The sequence below is a fragment of the Chiloscyllium plagiosum genome, chromosome 4 (genome assembly GCF_004010195.1).
Source record: "Chiloscyllium plagiosum isolate BGI_BamShark_2017 chromosome 4, ASM401019v2, whole genome shotgun sequence".
NCBI classification, from domain to species: domain Eukaryota; kingdom Metazoa; phylum Chordata; class Chondrichthyes; order Orectolobiformes; family Hemiscylliidae; genus Chiloscyllium; species Chiloscyllium plagiosum.
The window spans coordinates 37,645,712-37,670,992 of record NC_057713.1 but is presented as its reverse complement, the minus strand read 5'-3'; the positions used below and the strand labels follow the sequence as shown (position 1 = coordinate 37,670,992).

Sequence of the window (25,281 nt, the reverse complement as noted above, 5' to 3'; positions counted from 1 at the left end):
GTTAATATCTCCCCATGTGCTGCCACCATCATCCTCAGTGTGGAGATGTACAAGTCCTGCTTCAACCTGTTGGAGAGGAAACCCATTTCATGGTCTAAATTCATTGATTGCATGTCAGCAACTGGTTATAGATTAGGTTGCTTTGATGGATACTGTTGGCAAGAATGAGGAGGACCGAGACATTGAGTTTGTCTTCTCCAGGATCATGAACTTGTAGAACAGTTTATATGACATCATAGTGAGTGGCAGTGCTCAGTATTAACCCTATCGGTTATGAGCACTTGAAAGAATAAAACTACATCTTAAAGAAAAATATGAAAATGAACAGTCAGCATGGATTTGAACACAGAAAATCTTAATTGACGAAACTTTACTGATTTTTTTTTTTGTCCCTGAAGAAGAGCTTCTTCCCCATTGTTATCAGACTTTTGAATGGATCTCTGTGTCTGTAATATTGTGACAATACTGTGGCTTTAAGAGGTGCATTTTGTCCTGTTTCACTTTATGAAGTGAGGTTTGGACAGAGGTCCCAAATGGTCTGTTTCACACCAATAAAGTAAACAGCTTGTGAGGCCTTGGGATTTTATTTTTAAAGTTAGAACTTCAACCCCACTTGAATGAGTGTGGTCAAGCTCCTACAGAACCAGGACTTTTAGTTTAGTTTTCAGTAGCTGTTGGGATTGTGAAAGCTAATGCATCTTTCTTTGTCACTCTTTCCTCCAGCTAAAAGCTTGGGTTCTCTTCCTGCTGCTGGAATTCCATGTGAGGCCATCTATTTTACAGACTTTGCTTCTGACAAGGGTGTTTATGGAATGTTGCTATATTGGAATAGTTAATGAGTGGTTTATTATTTGAACTATTTCTCAAGTACTAGATATGATTCTGGTCACGATGTTGTATGGAGGACACAGGCATTAAAGAGGATGCAGGGAAGCTTTACAAAGGTGATACCAGAATAAATTGGGTATGCATATTTGAATGGCTCGATTCAGTCTATTTATTTGTGGAAAACGAAGACTCAGTTGATGTGATGTAAGTCTTTAAAATTGTGGAAGGTTATGATTATATGGACACGAGAATATTTTCATAAATGGGAAAGAGCATAACTAGACACTGTCAATACAAGACATATCAAAACATCCAACAGGAAAGTCAGAAACTGTCTTTCCCCAAAGCTGCAGGAAGAATGTGGAACTTATTAGTGCAGGGAATGGTTGAGGCAAATTTAATTGATGTTTGAAAAGGAATTTAGACATGCATATAATGAAGGGAATAAAGCATTGAGATTTCAGTTCAGCATGAACTGACTAATTGAAAGGCTTATTTCTTTTCTGCACATCCGATACAAGATATGTTCACCTCGTGGCACAAGAGTGCAAACATTTTGTCTGAGTAAAGTCGTTCAAATATTTTAGTGTCTTATTAGGTCACCCTGCCAGCCGTTTGTAGGATAAGTTCAACATCCCCTCAGTTTTTGTCATTTTTTTTGTTCCTCATTAATTCCTGTTCTTCATTTTTTTTGATAAGATGGAGACCAAAACTACGCACAGTACTTCTAAGTGCGATCTGATTTTTTTTTGTAACTTTCAATTAACTCTTAAATTCTAACAGCTGCAGACAGATCAGATGTTGAAGTTGTTGAACTCAAATGGCTGTGAAGTGTGTGAGAAAAAAGTAAGATACTGTTCTTCCAGGTTGTGTGGACTTGGTAGGACATTGCGGCAGACCGAGAACAGAAATATGAGCATGAGTATGATGGTGCTTTGAAATAGCAAACAACCTGAAGGTCAGGTTTGTGCTTGCTGACTGAGCTGAGGTTACCCAGTCCAGGTTTGGTCTTCCCAATGCAGAGTGAATGGAGTGTCATTTAGGGAGGTGCAAAATTTATTGAAAGAAAAATGAAACCAGGTGATGAGATTGAAAGAAGTAGAGGTAAATCTGTGGCCTGGACAGTGAAGTAGAGGGTAAAATGACAAAAGTTTTCCCACCTCCAATTCCATGTATCAGTGCTATGGCAGAAGGATAAAGTATTGTGTGATAGAGGAGTGAACTGGAGTGTCACAAAGGGAACAATCCCTTCAGAATACTGACAGGGAAATATGTCTTCTGGTAGTCTCATGCTGGAATATTGGAAATGGCAGGGGATGATTCTTTGAATGTAAAAGCTGCTGTGGAAAGTGAGGGCAATATTTACATTTGTGTGAGGGGCAAAGGGGAGGGCAGAAGTGTGAGCAATGATATCTGGTAATCCCAGTTTAAATTTATGCCTGACTGGACAATGAATGAAAGCATCATCAACCTCCCCTCCTATTTACATGTTTCCTCCAATGGAGGAGCAGCCTTCCTGCTTATTGCAAAATATAACTAGTGTGTGTAGGGTTGTACCTCTGTTTACCTTTTATTATTGGGGTAGTCTGGGATAGCATGCTGCCTTGTTTATTCCAGGAGTTATCATATTTTAAGTTTATAAAATAAATATGCAAAATCCCTGAACTTTCTGGTTTTCAACACAGGTTGATAGGAAGCATAGCAGGTTTCTGTACTTCAAAAGAACCACTATTTATTGCACACAATTAGCTGCAGGTAAACAAGTGAATGCTCCAAATTTAAAACTCTGCACCCCTTATAACTATTCCTTATATTGTACATAGACAAATATGAAAAGGGAAATAAAAGAAACATCTAGCCAGCGGGAAAATGAAAACAATTCTGTTTGTTCCTTTTGGATTGGTTTGCAATGAAATTCAAAGATTTCTCTTCAGCCTTCCTTTTCTGAATGTTTCTACTCATTTGAAAGCAGCACAAGGTGGCTGGTTCACTTGCAGAAAATCCATGACTTATCCAATTAAAACTCACAACTTGCAGCATCTGCTGAAGGAAAGATGAGCTGGTTTTCTCCAAATGTAAAATTGGTTACTGTGGAGAAGTGAGACAAAGTTTCCATTCTGCTCTGAATATATCACACTTGCCTCCTTAAAGCCTGTCTGCCATTCACAAAGCACAAGTTAGGAATGTGATGGAATACTATCCAGTTGTTGGATGGTAGCAGCACCAACAATACAAGAAGCAGGGCGCCATTGAGGTACCAAGCAGCCAGGTTGATTCGCACTCCAACTCCAACTTTGAACACCAACTCAATTGCAGCATGATGTGCCATCTATAAAACGCACTGGAGTAACTCATTGACGCTCCTTCAACAGCATTTCCCAAACCCATGACTTTAACCATCGAGAAGGATAAGGGCAGCAAGCACTTTGAAACACCACCTGCAAGCTCCCCTCCAAGTTGGAGGGCAACTGATTCAATACAGTAACTTAATATCTCCAATATGTATCTATTGTGTGAAACTGATGTTTCAATTATTTCATGAGGTGGGACTGTTTATTATGGGAAACTGGGGGAGAGTTTGTTTATTTTTGAAGTATCATAATGCTGACTTGGGTAGTAGTTTACTTTTCTCTGCATTTTGAGCAAGCCCCTCAAAAAAGGATGAGTGGCTGCAGCCTCAAACTGATTGGAAGACTCTTTTTAATTCTTTTTCACATGAGAAAGCAGTTTGACTAATTATCCATCCCTCAAGTAGCACCAAAACAAAGGAAAACTAAATATATCAATATTGTTTTTGGGGAATGGTGGGTGATTCATTTCAGAAGCTGATGTGCCCACTGTTCATAAAAAGTTCAAGTGTACCAGTGGAAAAAATATGCTCCTCACCAGGGCCTGCTGGGTGCAGATGGAATCGCAGATAAGAGGCAGGCCTTCTGCCAAGATATGTTGTTGCCACCTTGGCCAGGCTTAGGACCAGAGCGATCATGAGATGAGGTCTTGTAATTTGCCAGGCTCCCTGCCCCCAGAGAGCCAGATCTCAGGAGCAAGGGACTGAGATTCAGCCAAAATTTGAGGCAAGGCTCTTTGAAAGAATGAAAAGGGGTTGCAATCTAGTGTAACTTAGTGCTTTTTCTTTGGTTTAATTGGTTTGGGTTCTTAAAAGCCCAATTCTGCTCAAATTAATAAGTCTTTCATGAAAGAATAAATCAAAAGAAAACTTAGTGACCGTAAAATGGGAGCAGAAGTTGACCATTCAGCCCATTGAGTCTGATCTATCATCCACATAGATGATGGCTGATCTGATAATCCACAACTTCACTTTCTTTCCTTTTTCCCTGTACCATTGATTTCCTTCCTGATTTAAAAATCTGAATATCTCATCCTTAAATATACTTAATAACCCAGTCTTAACAACCTTCTGAGATGAAGAATTCCGCACTCACTACCTTTTGAGAGAAGAAATTTTTATTCGTCTCTATCTTAAATATGTGACCTCTGACTGAGATTGTGCCTCTCTGGTTCTGGACTATCTCCATAAGGTGCATCAACCTTTCTGCATGAAACAATAAATCAAAGTACAATCTTGGGGACAAGGATGTGCTCCAAACCTTGAAGTGGTGTTGGTCAAAGGTCTCGAGCAGGTGGTTTCACCATTACTGAATTCCCCTCCTATCAACATCCCTGGGGGGGTTATCATTGATGAGAAACTCAACTGGACTCGTCACATTAAACACTGGCCACAACAGCAGGTCAGAGACTGGGAACACTGCAGTGAGTAATTCACCTTCTGACTCCCCAGAGGCTGTCCACTATCTACAAGGCACAAGTCAGGAGTGTGATGGAATACTCCCCGCTTGTCTTGATGGATGCAGCTTTAACAATGCTCGAGAAGCTTGACACCATCCAGGACAAAGCAGCCAGCATGATTGACACTGCATTCACTCCCTCCATCACTGCTCTGTCACAGCAGTGTGTACTATCTGCAAACTGCACTGCAGAAATTCACCGAAGATCCTCATAGCACTTTACCAACCCACAATCATTTCTATCTAAAAGAACAAGGGCATTTGATATATGGGAACACCCACGACCTTCAAGTACCCCTCCACGCCACTCACCATCTTGACTTGGAAATATTTTGCTGTTCCTTCACTGTCACTGGCTCAAACTCCTGAAATTCCCTCCTTCATGACATTGTGGGTCAACCTACAGCAGGTGGACTGCAGTAGTTCAAGAATGCAGCTCACAACTTTGTCTGAAGGGGCACATAGGGATGGGCAATAAATGCTGACCAGCCAGCAGTGCTCTCATCCCACAAATGAGTTTTTTAAAACAATAAGTACAATGGAAGAGATACAGTAAATGTCATCTTAAATGGATATGGTGTTAGGATGACATTTGGTGCTTTTCCGAAGCATCCAGTGAACTGAATCCAGTTTGGTTTTCTGTTGCTTGTGAGAGAATACTTTTTCTGGCATTTAAAGCTCTGCTTTTTCTTCAGTCTTTTAGGGCACATGGTTATTCTTCCCAGGCCCATATTTGCTTTCTTTTTCTAATTGCCCTTAAACTGAGTAGCCCAACAAGCCATCTCAGAAGGAAGTTACAGGTCAACCATATTGCTATAGACCATGGTAGTAAAGGAGGCCGAACTTACTTCCCAAAAAAGACGGAAGTGATTCAGATGGTTTTTTTTTGAACAGTACATTGTAGTTATTGTGAACTCTAATTTTTTTTAATTCTAGGTTTATTTTGTGAATTTTATTTACGCTAGATGTCATGGGGTTTACATGACCCCAGAGCTGGGCCACAGGAATTCTCGGCTACTGACACTACAACTCTGCTACCATCTGTGGCACCATCTTGCATTTGAGAACTTTTGCATAATTTAGTGGTCTGTATCCCATTGGTTTTTAAACAATGTGTTGATGAAGGGCTTTTTGAGCAATGAAGACCTTCCCTCTGATGTGAAGGACCAACAGAGCAGGGTCCTGTGCTCAGAACCGGCAAGTTCCTATTCCTGTTGTTGGTTGTATTTTAGCTGACAGTTCAAAATTGATATTAGGTTCATAATGTACAATACAGTCCAACTATCTCGCTGACATTTGCAACTGGATTCGTCAAAAAGATTACCTAATCAAGTGAGTGATGCATCTTGGTCCACAAAGTTAACATTTGGAGCTGATTTTTCTCATGTTTTGTGTAGCAATTGCAATGTTTTCTGTGTTCTCAATTTTTTTTGTATATTTTCTCATTCCTCTTCCTCTTCCTCTTCCTACTGCCCTCCCTTCCTCTCCTCCCCATTTTTGCTTTCCTCAGAAATACCAGGGTGAATTCCAGTGGCCCAGCTCTGCGGTCATGTATTCCCCATGACTGTCCAGATTGTGATGTGGCATTCCAGCTTGTCATTCATCAGCTTGGATGTGTTCAAATGAATTTTGGAAGTGGATGATAGCATGACAACAGGTGAGCTATTGCTGCAAGGCAGTTTGTGAGCTGTCGTCTCCGTATTGTCCTTTTTGTGGTGAAAGACTCATACTTGCAAGCCAGTTCTCAATTGTAAATCAATAAAGAATTGTTATTTTTACTCCTTATGAATGTGGATGCCAATTGTAGGTTGAGAGCAAACTTAAATACCTCCTAGGATTTTCGTAATATAGCTGGTGAAATTGTCTTGCCATGCAATGAAGTGCACTTTGGAGTTTTATAACCTTTGTGTTCAAATTGGAGCAACAGGGAAGCATTTTTTGTCTGACAGTTTTCATGTTTATGTAACGTGTGTTACCCAATATTGGAATGTACTGACTGTTTTCAAATTTGGCCATGCATGTAAGTTTGTTCGCTGAGCTGGAAGGTTCAATTTCAGACGTTTCATCACCATACTAGGTAACATCTTCGGTGAGCCTCTGTGTGAAGCACTGCTGGCAAGTCCCGCTTCCTATTTGTGTTTAGGTTTTTTTGGGTTGGTGATGTAATTTCCTGTCGTGACACCATTTCCTATGGTGATGTCTTTTCCTGTTCTTTTTCTCAGGCTGTGGTAAATGGGATTCAAGTCCGTGTTAGTTGTTAGAGTTTCGGTTGGACTGCTATGCTTCTAAGAATTCGTGCACATGTCTCTGCTTGGCTCGTCCTAGGATGGATGTGTTGCCCCAGTTAAAGTGGTGTCCTTCCTCATCCGTATGTAAGAATACTAGTGAGAGTGGGTCACGTCTTTTTGTGGCTAGTTCATGTTAATGTATTCTGGTGGCTAGATTTCTGCCTGTTTGTCCAATATACTGTTTGTTACAGTTTTCGGTAGATTGGATGAGCGGCTTCATGTTCCAAAAACTACTGATTGAGCTGGCTAACTCCAAAAGGACAAAGCTGGTAGTTTGCTTCTGCAGCAAGTGATGAGGTGATCGAACAAGAGAGGAAAACTTACTGTCTTGATCCTCGCCAGTCTGTCTTTTAAAGATCCATCTGTTCATGGAGAGACCACTCAATAGTCCTTGTTTTGATCAAGTCCTCAGGATATCCTCCACTGTTTTGTATGGCACTACAACCATGCATAGATGGAGCAACTCAACTGGCCATCCATGATCAACCCGTGCCACAAGCACCAGAATTTTATTCGACCACAATCTTGAACAATATGGCCTATCTTACCACTATTACCAAGCCAGGAGATCAACCTTGCTTCAAACCCACACAGAGAGCAATACCAAGCATATTTGAAAACCAAGGTGTCAACCTGGTGAAGCTGAAACACCAGCCTACCATCCATTGGAATCAGCATAAAAAGCAAGTGGTTGAGCGAAGTGATTCCCACAGCAATGGATCAACAGTTGTACTACATCTAATTGATTAATGACCCCCCAACATCCACATCTCCCTGTGCAATGAGGTGGCTCCACAAATATTCCATGCTATGTGCTATGCTTCCCATCAAAAGACAAAGCTGAATACTTGGCAAACAACTCCAGTCAGAAGTGTTTAATTGACAATCAGCATCTCTGCCTCTTCCTGAGGTTCCCATCGTGAAAAATGTCAGTCTTCAACCAATTCAGTTTGTTCTGTATGCTATCAAGAAGTGGTTGAAAGCACTTGATACTGCAAACGCTATGGTCCTGACAACTTTCCAGCAATACTACTGAAGACTTTCACTTCAGCACTTGTCTCACCAAGGTTTCCATTACAGCTGACTTTGGCACCTACCCAACAAGGTGCAAAACCGGTGACAGTCATACCTAGTAAATTGGAATATGTTTGTGGCTCTTGAGGTCAATCATCTCAGCCCAAACTGAATATCTTGAGTTCTTCACCAATGATGGTCCCTGCATTATTTCGTCAGAAGTGGAATGTCTGTGGAATGTGATCAGCAATGTTCACAACTTCACGGATACTGAAGTCGCCTGTGTCCAAATGCAGCATCACCTGGACAAGATCCAGGCTTAGGCTGACAAGAGACGGGTTAAATTGCCTGGCATGTGTAACACCAATGACCATCTCCCCCAGAGAGAATCATAACTATCACTCAGTGGCATTCCCAGTGCTGAATCCTCCACAATCAACTACTGGGCGTAACTGTTCACCAGAAACAACTAGATTTACCATATCAATACAGTGGCTGCAAGAGTAGGTCAGAGGCTCGAAGTCCTGCAAGTAACTGTTCTTGACTCCCCAAAGCCTGTCCACCATCTATAAGGCACAAATCAGATGTGTGATGGAAAACTCACCACTTGCATGATTGAGTACAGCTTCAACAACATTCAAAGCTTCACCCCATCCATTACCTTCAACACACACACACACACACACACACACACACACACACACACCCTTCACCGCTGACACCGATAGCAGCTCTATTTACCATGTACTGCAATAACTCAGCAAGATTGGTTTGACTGCATATTGCAAATCCAGCATCTCAGCAATCTAGAATGACAAGGCAGTAGATGTATCAGAATGTGACCATGTGCAAGCCACTCACTGTCCAGATTATGTACATGACCTGTACATGCCTTTTAGATATGTTATCCTCCTTCACTGATGTTGGATCAAAATGCTGGAATTCAGTCGTAACAATGCAGCAGATGTACCTCAAATAGTCACCAGTGATTTGAGAAGGCAACTAACTATCGCGTTATTGAGGGCAGTTAGTGATGGGCATTTCATTTTTCCATTTGCCATGACACCAACCCCTGGTTGTACCGAAAATCTATTCAGTCTAATATTTTACATGAGATGTCAATTTAATGTGGTGAGGAGCTCAGCCATGCCACAATTTGATTATTAGACAACTCTCTGAACTTGAAACTTGGACAAAATCTGGACAAAAGTTATCCTTGTTCAGCTAATCTCAAATCAGTTCTGCTCCTTGCATTTCCTAATCAGAGATGTTATTGCACAGCTGTGGAGTAGACTTATCTGTTTGAGAATTCAATTTCCTTAACTGTAAATGTTCAGCAATTATCAATCTTTTGTATTGTAATAATAACCAACTTATGGTTTTTGGGAAAAGAAATTAGTATGCTTGACCCATACACCTACATTTGACTTCAGTCCTACATCAGCTGTGTTAAATTAGACAATAAATCTAGCCTTGCTAGTGACATCCACACCTTGAGAGAGAACAGCATCACAACGAAGCATGAACTGGATTTTTTTTTTAGCCTTTTATCCCCAAAGTCAGTAGTGTTTCTTAAGTTCAGACAACCTATCATATAATCGTTGTGAAAACAAGAAATGCTGGGGATCACTGGGTCAGGCGGCATCCATAGAGAGAGTAAGCTAACCTTTTGAGTCTTGCAGACTCGTGATCAGAACTTTGAGATCCTTGCTGAATGAATTTCATGCCCCTTTGTGACTGGAGATGGAGGCAGAAATGCAGTGTTTATTTAGCCACTGGGTGGCGCAGCAGATTAATCGTTCTTAGTGCACTCTCCTTGGATTAAGAAAGAAGTCAGTTCAAGTCCCTTTGACGACAACGCTCTTCAAGATAGACACCAGTGCAGTATTGAGGCAGTGGTGTTCTGTCGAAAATGAACAACGGCATTTTACGCATTAAATTGAAGCCTTGTCGATACTTGATTGAACACGCTTTACTTTATTGTTCAGTGCATTGAATATAGGAGCTGGGATGTCATATTGCAGCTGTACAAGACATTGGTGAGACCACTTTATAGTTCTGGTTACCCTTCTATCGGAAGGTTGTTGTGAGACTTGAAAGGGTTAAGGAAAAATCTACAAGGATGTTGCTAGGGGTTGGAGAGTTTGAGTTATAGGGAAAGACTAAATATGCTGGGGCTTTTTTCCTTGGAGCATCAGAGGCTGAGGGGTGAACTGAAAGAGCTGTATAAAATCACCAGGGGCAGGGATATGGTGATTTGCCAGGATCTTTTCCCCGGGGTGGTGAGTCCAGAACTAAGGGCATAGGTTTCAGGTGAGAGGGGAAAGATTTAAAAGGGACCAAAGGGGCAACTTTTTGATACAGAGGATGGTGTGTGTATGGAATGAGCTGCCAGGGAAAGGGTGGAGGCTGGTACAATTACAACATTTAAAAGGCATCTGCTTGGGTGAATGAATTAGGAGGGTTCAGAGGGATATGGGCCTTATGCTGGCAAATGGGACTTTTGTCAGGTTGGGATGTCTGGTCAGCGCAGACGAGTTAGGTTGAATGGTCTGTTTCTGTGCTATATGACTCTGTGACTACATCGCAAATTTAACAGTTTATGTTCAATTATTAAAAGTTGCTATTTGCTTCTGAAGCAAACTGAGACCAACCTACTACATAAGATATTATGACGGATGACCAAAAGCTGGGATAGTTGGTAGTTTCACAATTAGAAAACAGAAGTGGAGGGGCTGGAGTTGATGATGGATTGACCATGTTTCAAAATTATTTGTGTCATGGGGGAGCTGGTAAGCAGTTGGTTGATCATTTTGTTCCTGTTCCTTCTTGAAACTTGTCATTTATTAGTTAATATTGTAAATAAAAGCAGGCAGGCTAACTTGGCTGTCTGCAATGCTTATTCTGTGAAATGTGAGGAGTTCTGGATTCCTTGTGTGGCCAAGATGACTCTGTGCAGAAAGTGTCATCAGCTGCAAAAACTTGAGATTCTGAACTCTTACTGGAATAATTCTGGTCCATCTATAAAGCTGAGAGCTGCACAGCTAGTCAGGAGATGGACACACAAAGCCTGATCACAAGGCAAGTGGAGTCAGAGCCTGAGATCTGTGACTTGCTAACTGGTTTTCAATTTCTAAAACTGGTGTGGGCAATGATTCATCAGTGCCATCGGCAAGAGCCAATTTTGTGTCCGCATGAGTGGCCCAGTTGTGCTGGTTGGGAGGGGTGAATCTCGGGTAAAAAGAACAGAAGGGAAATAGTATGGGTGGATGCGTTTTGGGGGCTTGAGGTGAGGGGCTTGAGGTATCCCTGTGGAATACTGCGGGTCACAGGCCTCCAGTCCGAAAAGCAATCTTCTGCCACCACCCCCTCTCTCCTACTGTCAAACCAATTTTGTATTCAATTGGTAAACTCTCCCTGAATCTCATGTGATCTAACTTTACTAATTAGTCTATGATGTGGGAACCTTGTCAAAGGTTTCACTGAAGTCCACGGACACAGTCATTTCCCATGCACACAGTCATACTGATAATCTCTAATCAGTGTTTGCCTCTGTATGGGTGGCCTTGTAAATTAATCACAAAAATGTCAGCCGGCAGGTACATGAAGTCATGTGCAAGGCAAACAAAACGTTGGCCTTGTTTGGCGAGTTACAACATTAACAAGGGAAATCTTGTTACAAGTTTACAGGGTAATTGTTTGGACCAGACCGAGATGACTTTTCCTCCCCTTTCATGAAGGACGTATAAAACTAAATTGGAAGCAATTCACGGAAGATCCTATCGGCTGATTCTTGGGATAAAGGAGTTTTGTTAGACCTTTTTAGATGTCAGATAAGTAGGCTGTTCAGCCCATAGCGTTTGCTCTACCATTCAATGAGATAACAGCTGATCTGATAATCATCATCACCACTTGAATGTCTTTCTACAAAATGCTTGATTCACTTTCTGTTTAAAAATCTGTCGATCCTTGCCTTCAAAACACTGAATTACACAGCCTTTACAGCCTTTTGTGGTTAAGAATTCTACAACTTGACAACATTCAAGAATTTAATCTCCTCCATTATCTGTCTTTAGTCATACTGTTTAATGCATTTTCTGATCCACCACTGCCAATTTTATCCTCACACCTTCATTGATGTCTTTGTTTGGATTTAAGATCAGAGTACCAGATTGAACCAAATTGTTTTCAAACATAATGAAAAATACACTGAGTATGGTCAGTCTTATGAAAGGATGATTTGGCAAGATTATTTATTAGCCTTAACTGCTGCAGAATATTCTACCTAACTAAACTGTACTGAAGTTGGTTCCTTGACCTGCTGCTCCACAAACCATTTTGTGCACATTCTGGAAATTTGTTCTACGTCGCATTGGTGCTCATTAGATCTTCTGAATGCTAAAACACTTCAGAAATGCTGTCACATCTTGCTGATTCTCTTTGAATTGCTTATTTCAAAAGGAACCAGGTGAACTAATGAGTGCAATTCTAGGTGGGAGACACAATAAAACAGTGAATGTTAGCTGGTTAGGGGTCAGTTGTACTGTGCAGCAGATATTGCTTAACTTGGATTCCACAAAATTCATGTTGCTTCAGATAACAGTACCACATTTGTTTTAAAATTGGAAAGTAGCTGAATTCCACTGAAAGAGTAAAACAAAGAAGTGCAGATACCAGTGGGGATTAGTGCTTGGATCCTGGTTATTTACTCTTCTATATGTTTTTAATTGAGATGAGGGAACTAACTAATATCTCCCAGGTTTGCAGGTGACGCCAATCTAGATGGGAAATGTGAAACAGACAAAAATCCAGAAATTGTTGGAATAATTTAACAGGTATCAATGGAGAGAAAACCGATTCAATGTTTCGAGTCCAGTGATCCTTGCTCAGAACTGAAGATAGATTAGTAAAAGAGGTACAATGACACCTGTGTGTGCTTGTACACCAGTCGCTGAAAGTAAGCATGCAGGTGCTGACTTAGGTGATGGAGGCAAGGCACTCATTTGAATCAAACTCATACTGGGACGGTTGGGAAAGGGTCCACCTTTTCAGGAAAATGAGAAATGAAGAAAAATTGGCAACTTTAGGAGTGACAGTTGCCTTATCAATGTGGCTGCGATGGGGAGGTGTGCATTTGTCGGCCATCTTGCTGAGATAAGGCAGCTATTTTGGGCACTGCATGTAGTCTTGATTCTACGGTCCCATTCAAACTGCTTCAACTTATTCTGTCATAGGAAAGGTGCATCTCCGAATTGAAAATTTTATTCCACCCCCCACTAATTGATGTTACAAGTAGTTGACCATGATGAGTTTCAATAACAATAGACTTGATGAAGGGGCAGCAGTGGATATGGTTGACTTAAACTTTCAGAAGGCTTTTGTTAGAGTCCCACATAAGCGAGTAACACAAAATGAAAGCACGTGGGATTGGGGTAGTGTATTGACATGGGTAGAGACTAGACGCAGTATGAACAAACAGGTCATTTTCCAGGTTGCAGTTGGTGACTAGCAGAGTACTGCAAAAGTCGGTGCTTGCATCCCAGTTAATCAAAATATGTATTAGTGATTTGAGATAATAGAACTAATTGTAATCTTGAGATTTGCAGGTTACACAAAGCTAGGCAGGTGAAGTGTGAAAAGGATGCAGAGGTGCTTCAATGTGACTTGGACAAGTATGTAAGCAAATGCTTGGCAGATGAATTATTATGTGGAGAAATTAGGTTACTACTTGAGTTGCAAAAAGAGGAAGACCGGTTATTATCTAAATAGATTATGAAAGGAACAGATGCAACAAGATCTGGGGGTCCTTGTACACCAGTTGCTGTTCGGTGTTGGAATGTTGGAGAAGTAGGCAAAACTTATGTTGGCTGTCAGTGAAAGAATTAGAGTACAGGAGTAGGAATGTCTTGCTGCAATTGTACAGAGCCTTGTTGAGACCACACCTGGAGTATTGTATGCCAATTTGGTTTTCTTAGGAGGAAGGATAGTCTTGCTGTAGAGGGAGTGCAACAAAGGTTTGCCACACTGACTCCTGGCCTGGCAGGATGTACAAAGAGACAGGGATCATTTAAGTTTGTATTCACTGTGGCTCAAAGATTGAGGCCAGGGACTGGGGAATCTCATTGAAACCTCGAATATTCGAAGAGACTGTACTGTGTAGGTGTAGAAAGGATCTTCTTGATGACCAGGGAGTCCAGAATTGGGATCACAATCCAAGGATATGGGTAAACCATCTAGGGCTGAGCTGAGGAGAAATATTTTCACCAAAATGTGTTGACTTTATGGAATTCTCTGCCACATGAAGTAGTTGAGGTCAAAATATTATTGGCAAGAAGGAGCGAGATGTAGTTCTTGGGACTAAAGGGTTATGCGGAGACAGGAGGAACAGTATTGTGAGTTAGAAGATCAGGCATGATTGCACTGAAAAGCAGAGCAGACTTGAAGAACCAAATGGGCCTAATCCTGTTCCTATTTTCTGTTTCTAATTGGCCCAATATCTGTAAGAAAAATACCTGTTGCCATGTTCATAAATCAGTGATGGCAGTGTGTTTAAATGTCCTTTCATGAATTCACAAAATGTTGTGAAGTCCATTGTTGCCGAGCTTCAGCATAATCACAGCAGTTCTGGAGACTCGCCTCCTTTTATTGGCTTGATCACATGATAAACAGCTTGTTTTCCATCCGACCTTCATAAATTATGAAATTTTCTTCTCTTTATGGGTTATGTCTGGAGTTTTTGTTCTATTATAATCCAGTTTGTTATTAAAACCCAGCTCCATATGGCCATCAGAGAGGCAAATAAAGGGGAAAAAGTTTCAGAAAACTCATAATATAATCCAGACAATGCATGACGACAGCGTATGAATTTGAAAACTGGTTCATGCTTTAAATGAAAACTGGAGTTCCAAACTTTGTCAAACAAACCCTGTACATTTGTTTGAAGTTGTATTTCAGATTTTGCTATATTTTCTTTGTAAATTTTTGTGTTGGAATGCAAATTGATTGAGAGCACTAGAGGTGCCAGCTCTGAGGTCAACACTGGCACCCTTCAGATGTTTTATTTTTCTGTTCTTCAACATTTGTCATTTGAAGCGCTCCTTTCCCCATCCTTATGAGGGTAACTAAGTCAACACAAGTCAGGCCCAAGCCTTCAGCACTTTTGTTGGGTCTCATTGGCTTTTCGGAATTTATTGACTCAGCAAGGGAAACTCTGAAATTTATTATAAATTCCCATATGCCACCTCACCTCACTAGATTTTATTTCCAATATTTACGAGATCTTAATTTTATACTGGTGCTTGAGACATTATTTTAATTGGGGCTTTCCTGACATTCACTTGTCATGTGGCTCTTAAAGTGTGTGTCTCCACAAATAATTGAGTTAGTGTCTTCTGGAGCTCCTGAATTAAGTCAAGCAAATTCTTCTTAGCCTTTTGCTTGTGCAGTCACATGTTGGACAGTCAGTTATTTGTAAGGTCATTGTGGTGTGACAAGCTCTGCCACATGAATAGGAACTGTAGGAGAGACTGTGAACACTCAAGTTTCCAGTCACTGGGAGCAGCAGAGTCTGACTCCCGGTCCTTTCTCTAGCCTTGCTTTAATCAATGGATCTTTTCATTTTAGTCAATAACCGGTTTTCGGCAGCAGCTGCTGGTTGGTTACAAGACGAAATGCTTATTTTCATAAAAGCCAAAAGAACTGCGAATGCTATAAATATGAATCAAAAAGAAATTGCTGGAAGAGTTCAGCAACTCTCGTAGCATCTGTGAAGAGATATCAGAGTTAACATTTCCGGTCTGGTGACCTTTCCTCAGAATGGTTCCTCAGTTCTGAGGAATGATCACTGGACCTGTACATTAACTCTGATTTCTCTTAATAGATGCTACCAGACCTGTTGAGCTTTCCCAGCAACTTCAGTTTTTGTTGCTGATTTAGATTATTCAATTCCTTAAAAGTGTACCTGCCCCTTTCTCACCATCAGAATTTGGAAAAAGAAATCCACATCTGTTTAAACTCATTTAAAAGGGCAGAGAGTTAGCAATCATTTGCTTTTGGTGGGGGTTGGAAAATCAACTGAAATATCTGTTACATAGCCACTACCCCATTTCTTGTGTTAGCTTCATCATGACTTGAAAACACTCCCAAGCTTAGCTAATCAAATTCTGACACCCTTTATTTTCCATCCTGGAAATCTTTCCGCCCAGAAACACAGGTAAATCTGAATCTTCAGCTCTTCTCTCTATCCCACCCCACTCCAAACTGCAAACTTCTCTTGCTGATTGTGCTCTCCAATCATCTAAATATGACCATTTCAACGGGCCTAACCTAGTGCATTTTCTCCAGGTAACTGAAATAATACATTGTGATAAATCTCTTCCTTCACAAGTCTCCAAGCCTCTGATGACTACCCAGTTCTTCTCCTGTTACTATAGTGCTTGCTTTTGTCTTGGTCAACATTTGCCTTAACTCTTTTTAAAAATAAAAGTCAAACAATGAAAATGATCAAAAGTTTAAGTGAAACAGGGGACTTTAAGGAGTAGTAGTAGTTCAGGAAAAATCATGGGGACCAAACATTGGAAGCAAAGTAGTCAGTGGTGAGAAGAGTCCAAATACACAACTGGTTAAAGTGGGAGTTGAGGTTTTGTGGGTTGTAAAAGTGTTCATATTAATGCTGTTTTCAAATCATTTATAGGATGCGTGCGTTACTGGCAAAATCAGAAATCATAGCACACAACCAGTTGCATTTGAATGTAGTGGTGCACTAGCTTCTTGAATACAGCCTTGAAGTTTACAAGGTCAATTCATAGTCCACTTGAGAGACAAGCATGCTGAAATGGGTCTGGAGTCATGTATAGTCAGATATCATTGAAAAGGTATTCATGGCAGCAGATTGGATGTTTGTGACCAAACAGTAATTTTATGGTCCTCATTACTGACGCTGGTGTTTTTATTCCATCCGTACTTAATTGTTTTAAATTTCTTTGCACTGGCAGAATTTCAACTTGTGTCTCATGGAATTTAATTCATGTCTCTGAATTTGTCATCCAGTCAGTCCTGTGCTGCTTCTCTGATTCTCAGGTGAGAGTAAGCCTGAGGAATTTTAACATGAGGATGAGAAGTTTAAATTTGAACTGTATTGATCTGAGAGCCGGTATAAGTCAGCAGTTGATGATCTGGGCTTGATTCAGGATGATTTGAGGCTATTTGACTTCTGGATGCAAGTTTTTAGTCGTTGGAGGATCTACTCTTGTCCAGAAAAAACATTGAAATTTGGTCCATTTGCATTTAACAAAGGCTCTAATGAGAGTTTTGGCATTTCCTCAATTGAGAGAATCACAGAAGCAGCTTATATCCTGTTGGTGGTCCTTGTGCTGGAGAGGATTTTGTGTTGAAAATCCACTTTAGGTCAGACTTCAGTGTTTTCTCAGTCATGTTTATCAACATAGTGGAAAGGGAGGATGATGGAAGTTGTAATAACATTTTGTAATGGAGGTTGAAAAGAATGACATTTATTCATTATTCTGCTCAAAGCCTTCAGATGACTTGAAGTCTTGGGTGGGCGAGAAAGCCCATTGGTGCTGAAAATTAGACCAATGCTTGTTGGAATAGCGTTTAGGAACATAAGAACTGGAATGGGCTAATCACCTCAAACCTGCTCTGCCATTCTAGTGGTGGTGTGTGCCAATAATTGTGCTCTCATGTTTCAAAACTCTCAATTTGCAATGAGATAAAATCATAAGGAGACCACCAAAAATAACCAATTTGGCTGACTGCGACTCAAGACAAAAGCAATTCTTTTCAGTGATTGGGTAAAAAAATTCATGAATTGCAGCACACTTAACTTTAACAACAGCAGTGAAAGTAAAAGATTTCTAATTTCTTCAAGTTAGTGTACCCCTTCAATATTCCCAAATGCAAACACATTTAGACAAAAGACATTATAACACATATTCTGGGTGGAAAAAGGAATAAATACATAGGAAACAAAATTCTGAGGATTGAAAATGCAGGCCACAAGATGGAAAGCTATTTTCTATTGGATCTTGTGATTTTGCAATGGTGACATCCTGTCTACATGGTGACAGTTATCCTACAATTTGGTTGAGTGAACCTCGACCTCTGGTTTTAGAATGATTTCTTCATTCTCCTTTTACCCATATGAAGAGGGAGATGGATGCTTTCTGTCTGTCGGTTCTGGATGTTGTCAGGCAGAATTTTCTTCACTTGAGATTCTTGATGCTACTCGTTCTCAAATGCTCCCTCATGTTGCTTCGAGAGGCAAGATTGTATTGTACAATTCAGAAATATGCTACATTTAGTTTTCAAGATGCAAACTCTCCTGAAATCAGTTTTAGCAGAGCAACCTCCATTTCAGTTTTGTAGATCCAAAAGAAAATGTGGTCTTTCATCGTCTGATCTCTTAACATCTCTATCAATCTCTGTCTTAATCATACTCTGAGCTTCCTCAGTCCTCTGGTAGAGAATTCCAAGAATGGACTACTCTAAAGAAATTCCATCTCATCTTGGAGCTAAATGGTTTGTTGTTCTTCTCAGCTTGTGTACCGAGATCTAGACATAATTCCAACATCCTCCCCCCTCCAAAACTGGTCACATCTTGCAAGAATTTTGCACATTTTGATGTATAGAGAGACAAAGAAACTGCTGTAAATAGATTTGAATTTTTTTGATCACCAGGAAAACACCTGTGTGCTCATGTAAGAATTTTGTATACTTTGATGAGGTCACGTCTCACTGTTTGAACCTCCAGAGAATGTAAGCTCTGTTTCCTTCATCACTCCTCAGAACAGTCCCATAATCTCCGTATTAGTTCATGGAATATCTGCTACACATTCTGTACTGCAAGTCCCTCCTTCCTTTGGCAAAAGGATCATAACTGCACAGACTACTCCAGAGTAGCCTCATCAAGGTTCCATATGACTGAACCAAACTTCTTTTCTCCTGTCCTAACATCCTCTTGTTATGAAAGCCAGCATACCATTTTCCTTCCCAACTGCTTGTTGCACCTGTATGTTGGCCTTCAGTGACCTATGAACCAAGATACACTCTTGCCTTTATCCATGAACACTTCCCAACTCCTCTCCATTTTCAGAACTACACTGCTCCCTTGAGCAAAGTGAATAACCTCACACTGTATTCCATTTGCCATGTTCTTGCCTACAAATTCAGCATGTCCAAATCTCCCTGAAGCCTCTGCATCCTCTCAAAGATATAATGAAATTTGGTAATCTCCAACAATTGCAAAATTATATTTGGTCTCTGCGTGCAAATCATTGATAGATTCTGAACTGTTGGGTCCAAGCACCATTCTTTACAGTATCCCACCAGTAAAGGCCTGCCAACCACATCATGTTGATATCCTACTTTCACTTTATTTCCTGTTAACCAATCCACACAAGCATGTTATTATCCCATGTGCCCTAATTTTGTTGTTTAACCAGCTGAGGCAAACTCCTCAGAAGTTTTGTGAAAATTCAAATGAGCCATATCCATAGGTGAGTCCTTGTCTAGTCTGCTAACAACACCTTTATCAAGTGTTATTTCCTTTGCATGAATGCACATCGACTTTGTCCCATGAAGAATTTTTGTTTACATTGAACTATTATATCCTCCATCAAACCTTACAATAATTCCTTGCTGATGTCAGGCTGACTGTTCATTATTTTCTGTGCCCCCTTAAGTACTGGGCCATTCCAGAATCTACAGAATTTTGATGGATGATTGTCATGATATCTATCTTTCTCGCAGCATTCTGAGATGCACCACATAAGGTCCTGGTAATTTCAATTTTCAGCCCGATTAATTTGTCCAATACTTGTCTGTTAGAGTGTGCTTGTCCAGAGTGCCAAATTCGCCACTGTGTAAAGTAGTAGTCATGGCTTCCTGTTGATGCATTTTCCCAGTCCTCCACAGCTAATTTGCTCCTTGTAACTTCATGACTTCCTTTGTTCAGAAATAAGACCCTTGATATGAGCTTGTTCATTACATTTGAGAACATTCTCTTAATTATGATAACTGTTTATAAAAGGCTACCTGATGGCAAGATTACTAATGATCTTTCTCTCATTGCATAATATTCAACCAAAAATAGCCTGTTCCTGTTCCAAGCTGGCTCCTCAACATGCTCTGGAAAACCATTCAAGAATTCATTCTGTACAGTGTTCGTGCTCATGAGATTTACCCTTTGTGTGTGTGTGTGTGTGTGTGTGTGTGTGTATATACATTTTCTGTGTAAATATGTATTTGAAATCACTAATAATTATTGCATTCCCTTGTTACATGAACCTCTACATTCTTAATTTATATCATGCCTGATGTAACACTGCTTTGTGTTATGTAATAAACTCCTACCAACATTTAAATAAAACAAAATAATTGATCTGAAATAAATATGAAGTGCGAAAGAAACGCAGCAGGTCTGGCAGCATCTGTGGGGAGAGAGAGAGAGAGAGAGAGAGAGCGTTCATGTTTCAAGTCTGATAATGATTCTTCTTCGGAATGCTCCACCATAATGACTTTTCCTTCATCTGAATTCTCTGTTTGTCACCCTCCCAAGAATAGAATTCAAACCTGCTCCAACAGCACTTGCAAATTTCCCTTAGTTCATTTATCCTGGAACTGCTAAGCTGTGACTCATTCTCCTTGAAAAGGTCCTAATGCCCCAGAAACTGCTTCTGGAACCCCATTTTCTTTCTATCTATGTCATTGGTACCAATCTGGACCATGCTATCCCTCTTCCAACAGCAGCCTGTAACCCTTCAGTTTTTGGATTAGTGGTGCTGGAAGAGCACAGCAGTTCAGACAGCATCCGAGGAGCAGCAAAATCAACGTTTCGGACAAAAGCCCTTCATCAGAAATGCAAAATCGGCATTTCGGGCAAAAGCCCTTCATCAGGAATTCCTGATGAAGGGCTTTTGCCCGAAATGCCGATTTTGCATTTCTGATGAAGGGCTTTTGTCCGAAACGTTGATTTTGCTGCTCATCGGATGCTGTCTGAACTGCTGTGCTCTTCCAGCACCACTAATCCAAAATCTGGTTTCCAGCATCTGCAGTCATTGTTTTTACCTAGTTGATTGTCACCCTTCAGTGACATCCTTCACCCTGGTGGAGTCACTTCCATGACAGCAAAAACACCTATCTGTTCCAACCATTCCGCTATTTGGTTTCCACTCTTTCCTCTGCAGCAGTCCTCACCCCAGCCACCTTCACATTCTGCTGAGGAACATGTTGTGCATGAATCGGAGTACTGCTGAACCACACATTGTGCCAGAGACTTGGCTTCTTTTGCTGCATTCATCTGAGGAATTATCACCCTTGCTTAAAAACAAACTGTCTTTGCCTCCACCCGCGGCACGGTGGCTCAGTGGTTAGCACTGCTGCCTCACAGCACCAGGGTCCCAGGTTCGATTCCAGCCTCTGGCACTGTGTGTGGAATTTGCACATTGTCCCCGTGTCTGTGTGGGTTTCCTCTGGGTCCACCGGTTTCCTCCCACATTCCAAAGATTAGGTTAGATTACTTAGTGTGGAAACAGGCCCTTCGGCCCAACAAGTCCACACCAACCCGCCAAAGCGCAACCCACCCAGACCCATTCCCCTATATTTACCCCTGTCCCTAACACTACGGGCAATTTAGCATAGCCAATTCACCTACCCTTTTTGGATCGTGGGAGGAAACCGGAGCACCTGGAGGAAACCCACGCAGACACAGGGAGAATGTGCAAACTCCACACAGTCAGTAGTCTGAAGCAGGAATTGAACCCCAGTCTCTGGTGCTGTGAGGCAGCAGTGCTAACCACCGTGCCACCCATCGATAAGGTAGATGCAGGAAACTGTGGAAACGTTCATGGGGATTGATAAGGTAGATGCAGGAAGAACATTTTTCCTAGTTGGGATATCTAAGATCAGTGGACAGTCCCAGAATAAGGGGCAGACCACTTCGAACTGCAATAAGGAATTGTATTTTAAATCAGCTTAGTCATTCAAACTGCATTAGTTCACACTTAATCCCATTCCTCTCTTCACCTCTACCTACCGTGGTTATCAAAGGATGATTAGATTCATAAAGGTTCCAACATTTGTTTTGAAATCGTACAACTGTCTACAATTTGCCTATTTTTGAACTGGCTTCTTTTCTTCGGGCCATCTGTATTCGTTCAGTTCTGACCTTGTGAGCATTCCCAATTTAATAATCTATCATTTATGGTCGGGTTTTCAGTTGCCTAATCTTTTTCATGTGCAGGTCAGGTGAATTGGCCATGCTAAAAATTGCCCATAGTGTCAGGTGCATTAGTCAGAGGGAAAATGGGTCTGGGTGGGTTGCTCTTCGGAGGGCCGGTGTGGACTGGTTGGTCCGAAGAGCCTGTTTCCATACTGTTGGAAATCTAATCTAATCAATTCTCATCCATATGTCTATCCAATGACCATTTAAATGCCCTTTAAAGTTGGTGAGTCTACTACTGTTGCAGGCAGTGTGTTCCACGTCCCTACAACCGAGTCAAGGAACTACCTCTGACGTCTGTCCTACATCTATCATCCCTCCGTTTAAAGCTCTCTCCCCTCCTGCGAGCCATTGCCATCTGAGGAAAAAGACTGAGGAACCCACTGATTAGCTTATGTCTCAATTAAGTCACCACTCAAACTTTTCTCTAATGAAAACAGCCTTAAGTCCCTCAGCCTTTCCTTGTAAGACCTTCCCTCCATAACAGGAGAAAGTGAGGACTGCAGATGCTGGAGATCAGAGCTGAAAATGTGTTGCTGGAAAAGCGCAGCAGGTCAGGCAGCATCCAAGGAACAGGAGAATCGACGTTTCGAGCATAAGCCCTTCTTCAGGAATGAGGAAAGTGTGTCCAGCAGGCTAGAATAAAAGGTAGGGAGGAGGGACTTGGGGGAGGGGCGTTGGAAATGCGATAGGTGGAAGGAGGTCAAGGTGAGGGTGATAGGCCGGATTGGGGTGGGGGCGGAGAGGTCAGGAAGAAGATTGCAGGCTTGGAAGGCAGTGCTGAGTTCGAGGGATTTGACTGAGACAAGGTGGGGGGAAGGGAAATGAGGAAACTGGAGAAATCTGAGTTCATCCCTTGTGGTTGGAGGGTTCCCAGGCGGAAGATGAGGTGCTCTTCCTCCAACCGTCATGTTGCTATAGTCTGGCGATGGAGGAGTCAAAGGACCTGCATGTCCTTGGTGGAGTGGGAGGGGGAGATGAAGTGTTGAGCCACAGGGTGGTTGGGTTGGTTTGTCCGGGTGTCCCAGAGGTGTTCTCTGAAACGTTCCGCAAGTAGGCGGCGTGTCTCCCCCATATAGAGGAGGCCACATCGGGTACAGCGGATGCAATAAATGATGTGTGTGGAGGTGCAGGTGAATTTGTGGCGGATATGGAAGTATCCCTTGGGGCCTTGGAGGGAAGTAAAGGGGGAGGTGTGGACGCAAGTTTTACATTTCTTGCGGTTGCAGGGGAAGAAGCCGGGATTGGAGGTTGGGTTGGTGGGGGTTGTGGACCTGACGAGGGAGTCACGGAGGGAGTGGTCTTTTCGGAACACTGATAGGGGAGGGAAATATATCCTTGGTGGTGGGGTCCGTTTGGAGGTGGTGGAAATGACGGCGGATGATACGCTGTATATGGAGGTTGGTAGGTGAGGACCAGTGGGGTTCTGTCCTGGTGGCGGTTGGACAGGCGGGACTCAAGGGCGGAGGAGCGGGAAGTAGAGGAGATGCGGTGGAGGGCATCGTCGACCACGTCTGGGGAGAAATTGCGGTCTTTGAAGAAGGAGGCCATCTGGGTTGTACGGCTTTGGAACTGGTCCTCCTGGGAGCAGATGCGGCGGAGACGAAGGAATTGGGAATATGGGATGGCGTTTTTACAGGGGACTGTAGCGGAGGAAAAGGTGGGGGGTGGTGCCAGTGTAGCTGCGGAAGATGGACTGTTCCACATATCCTACGAAAAGGCAGGCATAGATGGGGCCCATGTAGGTGCCCATGGCTACTCCTTTGGTTTGGAGGAAGTGGGAGGATTGGAAAGAGAAGTTGTTCAGGGTGAGGACTAGTTCAGTCAGTCGAAGGAGGGTGTCAGTGGAAGGGTACTAGTTGGTACGACGGGAAAGGAAGAAGCGGAGGGTTTTGAGTCCTTCGTGATGAGGGATGGAGGTGTACAGGGACTGCATGTTCATGGTGAAGATAAGGCGTTGGGGACCGGGGAAACGAATATCATGGAGGAGGTAGAGGGCATGGGTGGTGTCCCGAATGTAGGTGGGGAGTTCTTGGACTAAGGGGGACAGGACCGTGTCGAGGTGTGCAGAGATGAGTTGGTGGGGCAGGTGCAGGCTGAGACAATGGGTCGGCCGGGGCAGTCAGGTTTGTGGATTTTGGGCAGGAGGTAGAAACGGGCGGTGCGGATTTGTGGGACTATGAGGTTGGAGGCGGTGGATGGGAGATCCCCTGAGATGATGATTCCAGATTTTGTTGGTCGGAACGTAGTCCGGACTCCGTGCGGGATCAGTCGGTTCCGTAGACAGGTGCTGAGGAAGGAGATGTGGCTGTGAAAGTGAGTCTGTTTGAGAATGTGGCTGAAGAGCTTCTGTGCAGAGGAGATGACCTGGGGTGTGCAGTGAGAGAGGGACTCACTGAAATCCTTGTAGAGAGAGGAAGAGAGCTTCTTCAAGGAAGTTTCCAAATTTTGTTGGTCGGAACCTAGTCCGGAGTCCATGCGGGATCAGTCGGTTCCGTAGGCAGGTCCAAACCAAAGGAGCAGCCATGGGCACCCGCCTGGGCCCCAACTATGCCTGCCTCTTCGTAGGATATCTGGAACAGTCCATCTTCCGCAGCTGCACTGGCACCACCCCCCACCTTTTCCTCCACTACATCGATGACTGTATAGCCGCTGCCTCATGCTCCCACGAGGAGATTGAACAGTTCATCCACTTTACCAACACCTTCTACCCTGACCTCAAATTCACCTGGACCGTCTCAGACTCCTCCCTCCCCTTCCTAGACCTTTCCATTTCTATCTCGGGCGACCGAATCAACACGGACATTTACTATAAACTCATCGACTCCCACAGCTACCTTGACTACACCTCCCACCCTGTCCCCTGTAAAAACACCATCCCATATTCCCAATTCCTTCGTCTCCGCCGCATCTGCTCCCAGGAGGACCAGTTCCAAAACCGTACAACCCAGATGGCGTCCTTCTTCAAAGACCGCAATTTCCCCCCAGACGTGGTCGACGATGCCCTCCACCGCATCTCCTCCACTTCCCTCTTCTCTGACTTTGAACCCCACCCCTCCAACCGCCACCAGGACAGAACCCCACTGGTCCCCACCAACCTCCATATACA

General features: G+C 42.5%; 1 protein-coding gene across 1 annotated transcript in view; it reads left to right on the top strand.

Annotated features, from left to right (window-relative positions):
• Positions 1–25,281, top strand: part of LOC122548963 (KAT8 regulatory NSL complex subunit 1-like) — a 202,363-nt gene that overhangs the window by 2,548 nt on the left and 174,534 nt on the right. The window contains exon 2 of the mRNA XM_043687998.1: positions 6,145–6,291. The gene's annotated coding sequence lies outside the window, so the exon portion shown is untranslated. The remainder of the gene's footprint in view (positions 1–6,144; positions 6,292–25,281) is intronic.